Below are 7168 nucleotides of genomic sequence, written 5' to 3' on the forward strand. Positions count from 1 at the left end.
TGCAAAGAAAAGGAAATACACTCTTGGGGAACTCCTCTCTTCTAGGCTCGTCGTTTCAGATAAAGCGCATAACGCCGTAATACGCCCATTTCGCCACTGCCGTGGGTAGGTAGCGTGTTGTCCTGTGCTTGCTTTATGAGTTCCACGATTCGCGTCGTTTGCTGTCGATAGTGGCTGGCAGGTACTTCCCCTGGGACTGGGTTTTGCCTCACGTTCTTGCAGAAAGCACGAGTCAATCCGAGGGCGCAAGTTTGGCCGAAAAGATGTGTCCCTTTCGTAGATACGCATTAACGCACAAGCGTGACTAACGCTTTCCTGATGGTGAGCTGTACAAGTTTAAACAAAAAGAGCGGAGACGGCTTCAAACAGCCCATATTGGGGAGCAATACTGGGGAGCAATATTTGCTGCAGCTGGCAACGGCCTTCGTCTGTATGTAATAAAACATTACGGTTTCGCTTCATAAAACACATAAAAAAAAATATTGACCTTCATTATACCGATCCATCGGCAGATGAGGATGTCGAAACATCTCCTCTCTGGACTGTTGCAAACTAGTTCCACTGCAGCTTCCACTGCGCTAGCTCAGGGTGCACACAGCAGCCCAGCGAGCAATGCAGCGACGCCCATGGAGTTCTCATTGGAAAGGTCTATATGCATCGGAGTTGCGAATTGCCAAACGGAAGTTTGACTTCTTTCTGGTTTGTTTTACTCGCATGGCAGTTACCACTGCGGTCCGTTTTCCAAACATTCATAACTTATATTCAGCATACTTTTTTCGGTTATATGCTAGCATTCTCCAGTAGATTTTTTAAAAAGCAGACGCTTGATAACAGAATAAAGTAAAACCCATTGAGAAAAAGATAAATGCCTACTCGGCGCATACGAAACAAAGCAAGAGATTCACAAAATATTGTAGGCAGCACGAGATTACAAGAAGTAGCCATTTCTCTGAACCCGTCCGTCCATCCATTTTAGTACGCACTGTTAAAATTGATTGCTCCGTCACTGTTAAGCCGCAAAATCTATAGCCGTATCTCTAGAGGGACCTAATTTACCTCGTGTTTTAATGGTGCACTCACCATAAGCAAAGCTGGCAGCGCCTAAACGGAGGAAAAGGAGAGGGAACAGGCCATGTAGGCCCACGGCGCTTCGCACGTCTTGACCGCATGCCAGCGGAGAGCGAAGTGACGAGCGACTGCCGAAACCTTTCCGTACAAGTTTCTTTCCTGTTTTGCGTGGTCGCTCGCTATACAAGTCGTTTGTTTACGAACATTACTCGCTCAATTAACATTCCTTGGGCTCAGGCCATGTCGTGCACAGCCGTTCGTTTCCGCTCAGCGTCCCGGCGCTGGGCAACGCCTCCAGCTATCCTTTCCCGGAGGCGGTGGCTGTGGCGGCGGACAGTTACATCACCGGGTGCGCTCACACAATAGCTTGTCGATCGCCTCTTTTTTTACGGCCAGTTTGATGCGCAAATGGCTGCCACTCTGAGGAAGGCCACCGCTGATCTCGCTTTTTTTTTCCTTCTTTGCACCGAGCAGGTCACTTCTAGAGGTGGCGGGCAAAGGGACCCTGCCCGTCATGTCATGGGCCCCAGGCAGACGGTGTATAGGCAAGGCACTCGCAACGGAGTGGCAGTAGAGGGCTAAATGTTACAATAAGAGAAAATGTGTTGCAGAGTGAAGGCGCGTGATGACAGTAAACGGCAGCGGGGATAACTTCAGCGGTTTGCGAGTACAAAGTTACAATTCCTTCAGAACCACACTCCCACAGTTGCTGTGGGGCAATATTTCCCCTTATTAACGTCTATAGACATCTGTACAATGCTCGGCTGGAGGTGGAAACTGGGCTGAGAGCGAGGCTGGATTGTAGGCTGACGTTATTCCGACAAGTTGTCTGAAGCGCGGAGGGGGGGGGGGGAGAAGCGTCGTGGGGAGTATACCGGAGTGAACGGAAGTGAAAGGAGGACGTGGGGTGTGCCCGAATACCTTCTCCAGTGACTATCACTAAAGTAAATGGTGAACTGCAGCCTATATCTATCCAGCTGGATCAGAAATAATAGTGGGCGTCGCGTCAATTGCTCCTCTAGCTATGCAAATTCTCTCTTCCCCAGTGCTTCGCATGACGTCGTATTCAGGTGCACCAAGAACTCGCTTTGTTCTGGCTTCTTGAAGTCGGAAAATCGAGATTGTTTGCTGTTTTACTATTTCTTAAACGTTGAAGTAAAATATGGCATTAAATCCTCGTGTCCCGACTATCTTTAGTCTTTTCACATACGCGTTATTATTTGATGGTATTCACATACGGTATAGCGCCGCTATACATTCTGCTTCCGCGAAATAACGGCATGCCGAATTTACAAACAATACTTCCCTCTGTATTGTCGCCCACTTCTCTATATACTTGAGGGTAACTTTCTTTCGGATGAAAGAGGCCCGGAGTCCAAGCATTTTCGTGTTTGTTTTTTTCTTGCAATGAACAAGTGCTGTGCTCTTTACTTGAACCTCATGCAGGGCTGTACGGTGATTTGAATCCGTTGTTCTTTCTTTTCTCATCTGCTGGCTTCGTTTATCACCGGTCGAACATTTCTATTTGTTCAAAAAGAAAACTGGAAAGCGCCGCCAGAGTGAAGAAATGCAAAGCAGATTGGTAGGCAAAATATAACTAAATGTCACTGCGCCTAATAAATACTTAGATCTTATTTAAGACAACTAGCTTTCAGGAGTGACCACGAGGTTATTGCTTTCTGCAGAGCATGATATAAAAGTTGTGGTGCCTGGCCGTGGCACCACACTTGGAGAGAAATAATGCATAAAACTATATCACACTAAGCTTAAGACGAACGTTAAGTGACAAGTGGCTGAAATTAAGACTGTGCCTGCATCTGCGGCATCACTTATATACCACTGACTAGCTGCGAGTCTTGAGATACATTAACCTATTAGAGCTGGATGAAGAGTATATGTACGGCGAGCGTACTAAATTTGTGAAAGCTTCATGTTACTCGTGGCCCAGTCAGCACAGACTGTTGTTCTATTTAGTCTATCGTTAGGCCCGCGAGAAAGGTGCGATTGCATGCGGCACACCATTATGGTAGAGGCACTTTGTTTTGTTCCTGTGACGAAGATAGGGAAAGAATTATAAGAGAGCAAACGCAGAAACAAGTCGAATTCCTCGGTAAAAGTGAAGCCAGCGTCTGCCAGCTTCAGTTGATGGAAAATCATAGCACGTGACGGTAGCGCACGGGGCATGTTTTCAGCGTTAACCCTCCGTACACTTGGCATCGTGCCAAGCTTGCTCGTGTTTGTTTCTCATAAATGAGCTCGGATTGCCGACATGGCTGAAACCATGCGACTTCGGCATAAATCAAAACACGCAGATACGAGAGGTGCAGACATAAACGTCTCTAGGGCATGCAACTAAGTTGGAGCTGCTTTCCGCTAAATGTGTCACAGCTGCACTGCTGTGGGCTCTGGTCGAAAGGAGCACAGCCGCTGAATGTGCTACTTTCGAATCGCCAGTGATTTCAATACCCGCTGCAAGCAAAACGATGATATGTACACTCTGCGCCACACTTAGAGAAAACACGAGAAATGGGAGAGTAGGTTGATCCCGGGCAGCAGTGCGGCTTCATGCTCCTCCTCTCGAGCTCCCTGCCTCTGTTTTTCGCTTCGCTGTGAAACCTACTTTCCTCCACGTTAAGAGCCGGTTTAACCATTTCTCGTGCATTACACAGACAGTGTTACACAGACTGTAGCAGAAGGCACTGCACCGGCAGCGGCAGCGTTTGCATGGAAGCGCCGTTAAATGTTCTGTGAGAGAACTCCTCTGGGGTGCATATCTGCAAAACGCACAAACCTCACTGATCCTGAGAGCTGCGCGCTCATCGCGTGATATACAAATACTTGGTGCAGACATCACCATGCAAACGCAGGCAGAAGCAGAAGTATAGCGACTGGTTCAGTCTCGTTTATCTGCACGTGCCCGGTTGGCTTGTTGTTTAAGTGCCGGTCACGAGGATTGTTGTGCTTAGTACCACCAGTCGTATACGTGGTGCATTATTTATCATAAAGCAAAGCATTACCCGAAGGAAAGCTCTTTGCCTAGTGCGTCTTTAGAGCTTAACGGAAGGTAATTCTTTTCCATGTACGATGTGAAGAAAAACCCATTTCTTTTCTTATTTGTTCTTAGTGCCAGTAAGTTGCCTTTTACGAGAGAAGGAACAACGCTATCTCGTCTACGGCACTATTCTCACTCATTTCATATTTCCTCTTGTGCTTGTAGGCTTTCGGAATACAACGTTGGTTACTTGGACTCGTAATAGTTTAGAGTACTATAAGAACAGAAATGAAATAGTCTTAAGCAGAGTTCTTGAACCCTGTCGGTTCCACAAGGCATGCCATGTGGCTAGTCTCTGATGGTGAACAGATGGAGGTGCCATTGAATTTGTGTCGTCAGGTGTTGTTGACTTGCGACCACTTTTCGTTCTCTCTATGTCCGAACCTATAGCCTTCCTCATGGGAGTCCGCTCTGCAAGCTGCTCAACTAGCTGGCCAAACATGGCTAGTGGACAGCACTGTCCGTGAAGCCCAGACCCGTATACTCTTGGACGGTTAGGAGCCCACCCTTGGGGACCTTTTTTTTTTTAAATAAAAGTTGTTCCTCCTTCTTCTTCTCCTCCTCCATGTCTTGTTATATGCAGTCTTGGGGAACTCATGCGTGTTCTGCAAACGGCATAGGAGTGCATTAACCTCATCGCCTTGCTTTCTATTATTCGGAGCGCCGAATCTTGGAACTTGTGCCCGGTGAGGAATTTGGTGACTAGTATGACGAAACAGCTCTGGTACCATGTGTCGGAGCAAAATCTTATCACTGGTAAGCTGTGCAGCTTTCCCCACCTGCATTTTAGTGAACTTCCAAGCTACAATTTGCGTCGTGAGAATTTTTCATCATTAAATTTTAGATAAGACATTTGCATTAACAGCGCCGTCTTGTAGGCATGCCGCAGCGCCAGCGTTGAAAACACGCGCGCTTTGCATCAGGCACCAGCTGCAGCAGTTCCGGCTCGCTGTCCGCTATAGAGCGATAGTTAAAGAAAATCTAACAGTAGCGTGCGTCAGAGGAAAGCGACGTGCATTTGCCTTTGCAAGTAGTACACTAGGATCCCCTTGCGGAACTCACTGCCACGCAAGCATTCGCTGCCAGTGCTGTGCGCGAGGGTGCCAGTGACAAGGCGATTGAGGCCGATTTATCGAAGAACCTGGAACGAGAGGCTATAACGTGCGGCTTGGATCACTCGAAGGGAATAACGAAAAAGGATGGAATGCATAAAAATAACAAACAGCCGAACGAGGTCTTTAAATATGGGCTGGCTGGAGAGTACTCTAGTATTCACCCGCCATTTTAAAAGTGCTGCAGAGTACGTTCCACATAGTCCAGCTTTCGACACCCAATGCTTGAATTCGCCGGCTACATCGGTCCGTACAATATTCCCGAGCCCAATAATCTGCTTTTCTTTCCTGTTCAGAAAGCAAAAATCTTGTGGTTCATTTTCGAATTTAAAGATGTTGCGGCGAACTAGTTGGGGCATCTTTTGACGGGAACGTATTGAAAATGAAGACATAAGAATGCGGCTGCTCTTGCTGGAAAGTGCTGCGAGCTCTTCAAGCAAATGTAGTTACACGACGGATTCCACCGTCATGACTTCGGCGTCATCTGAAGTGTAGACGACGACCTTTGTCACGAAAGTTGTATCTTTGACAGATGTTTCAGGCTACGTGCCTGGAGCACTCCGTGGTCAAGAGCAACGATGGAACCTACGCTGCCAGTGAAAAGACGCTCGCGTTAGCACGTTAAAGTGTCCCACACTCTCACGTAGGCTGTGCATATCCAGTCCTGCACGCGTTGAAGAAACTCCGCTGACCGGGTTGGCTGTTGCGGGAAACTACAGACTACCCATATGAAGATCATAGTTTTAACAGTTCCTCCACGCTGCTTAGAATAAGCAGCTCGTAATATGCATGGCAAATAACTCCGACCACTCGAAGCGCGAATGCCACATCAGTGGTGAGCTATAAACAGGGTGCGGTCATGTGCTTGACAGTGGGCACCCTGTGCCTCTGAAATGCAGCATGGGGAACCCAGTGTGTCCGCTTGGGCATGGCGCTCGGCGCAGTGCGCTTAAAGGGTCAACGTCGCCTTTTAAAGAGTGCAGGCTGTAGCTATGGCTCTAACGAAGTAACAGAGCGTTGTGACACGTGGAGCATGACATGCGTAAGATGCACGCAGATATAATGACAGGGCTCAAGGACGAGCAGTCAGGGGCAACGAACCGCGCCGCTCATCTTTTCTTTTCGCCCCTTCTCCTGACCTGCACTCAGCCGCGCTATTTCTTTAGCGCACACCGACATGTTTCCCACGTGTTTACACGTTTACACGTGTGAAAGCTGCAGTATTAGCTGTGTGGGTTACCGTTGTTGAAATCCCTGAATTAAAACAGGTCGTCTATGGTTTTTTTTTATGTGTACTGAAAACTGAGCAAAACGGCATTTTTTTTTAGTATTTTGCCACCACCAAAATGCAGGATGAACGGTGAGGCACCGAGACTAAAATTTCGTTCTCTAAATCCAAAATGCAGGCTCAGTGATGAGACACCGCGCCGGAAATTTCGTTCACGCATTAGCGACGGAGAAACCATGCAGAGTCGTCCTGACAGCACATGTAGAGCTACAGTGAAGAGCACCTACTTCGACTGAGCGCATTCTGGCCTGTATAGCTGGATAGCGCTGCCGTTTCGTGAATCATTCTCGCGGGTTCACACGCTGCGAAGGCTCTGCGACTATTGTCGTGGTGCCGCTCCGTACCTTAGAGACTACAAGCGCCATTCGTCTTGCCGAAGACGGACAGTTCCCCTGCCCGCAGGGGGCTCACTCTGGGCGGGGCTCTGGTCGTCGGCTCTCTTCCTGCAGCGGGGCGTCGAAAGTACTGCCGACGCTTTTTCGGCCGTTCGCTGTCGCATCATCGACGTGGCTTCGAAGAGGCAGCCGATGCGGCGGCAGAAGCGACGAGCCAGCCGGTTACGCGGTAACGCAAACGCGCGTGCACGATGACCTTGGGGAACGCCCCCGCTCACCCTCTCCCCGCTGCCGCCACAATATGTATATACCT

The sequence above is a fragment of the Amblyomma mixtum genome, chromosome 6 (genome assembly GCF_055824585.1).
Source record: "Amblyomma mixtum isolate Tamu chromosome 6, ASM5582458v1, whole genome shotgun sequence".
NCBI lineage: Eukaryota > Metazoa > Arthropoda > Arachnida > Ixodida > Ixodidae > Amblyomma > Amblyomma mixtum.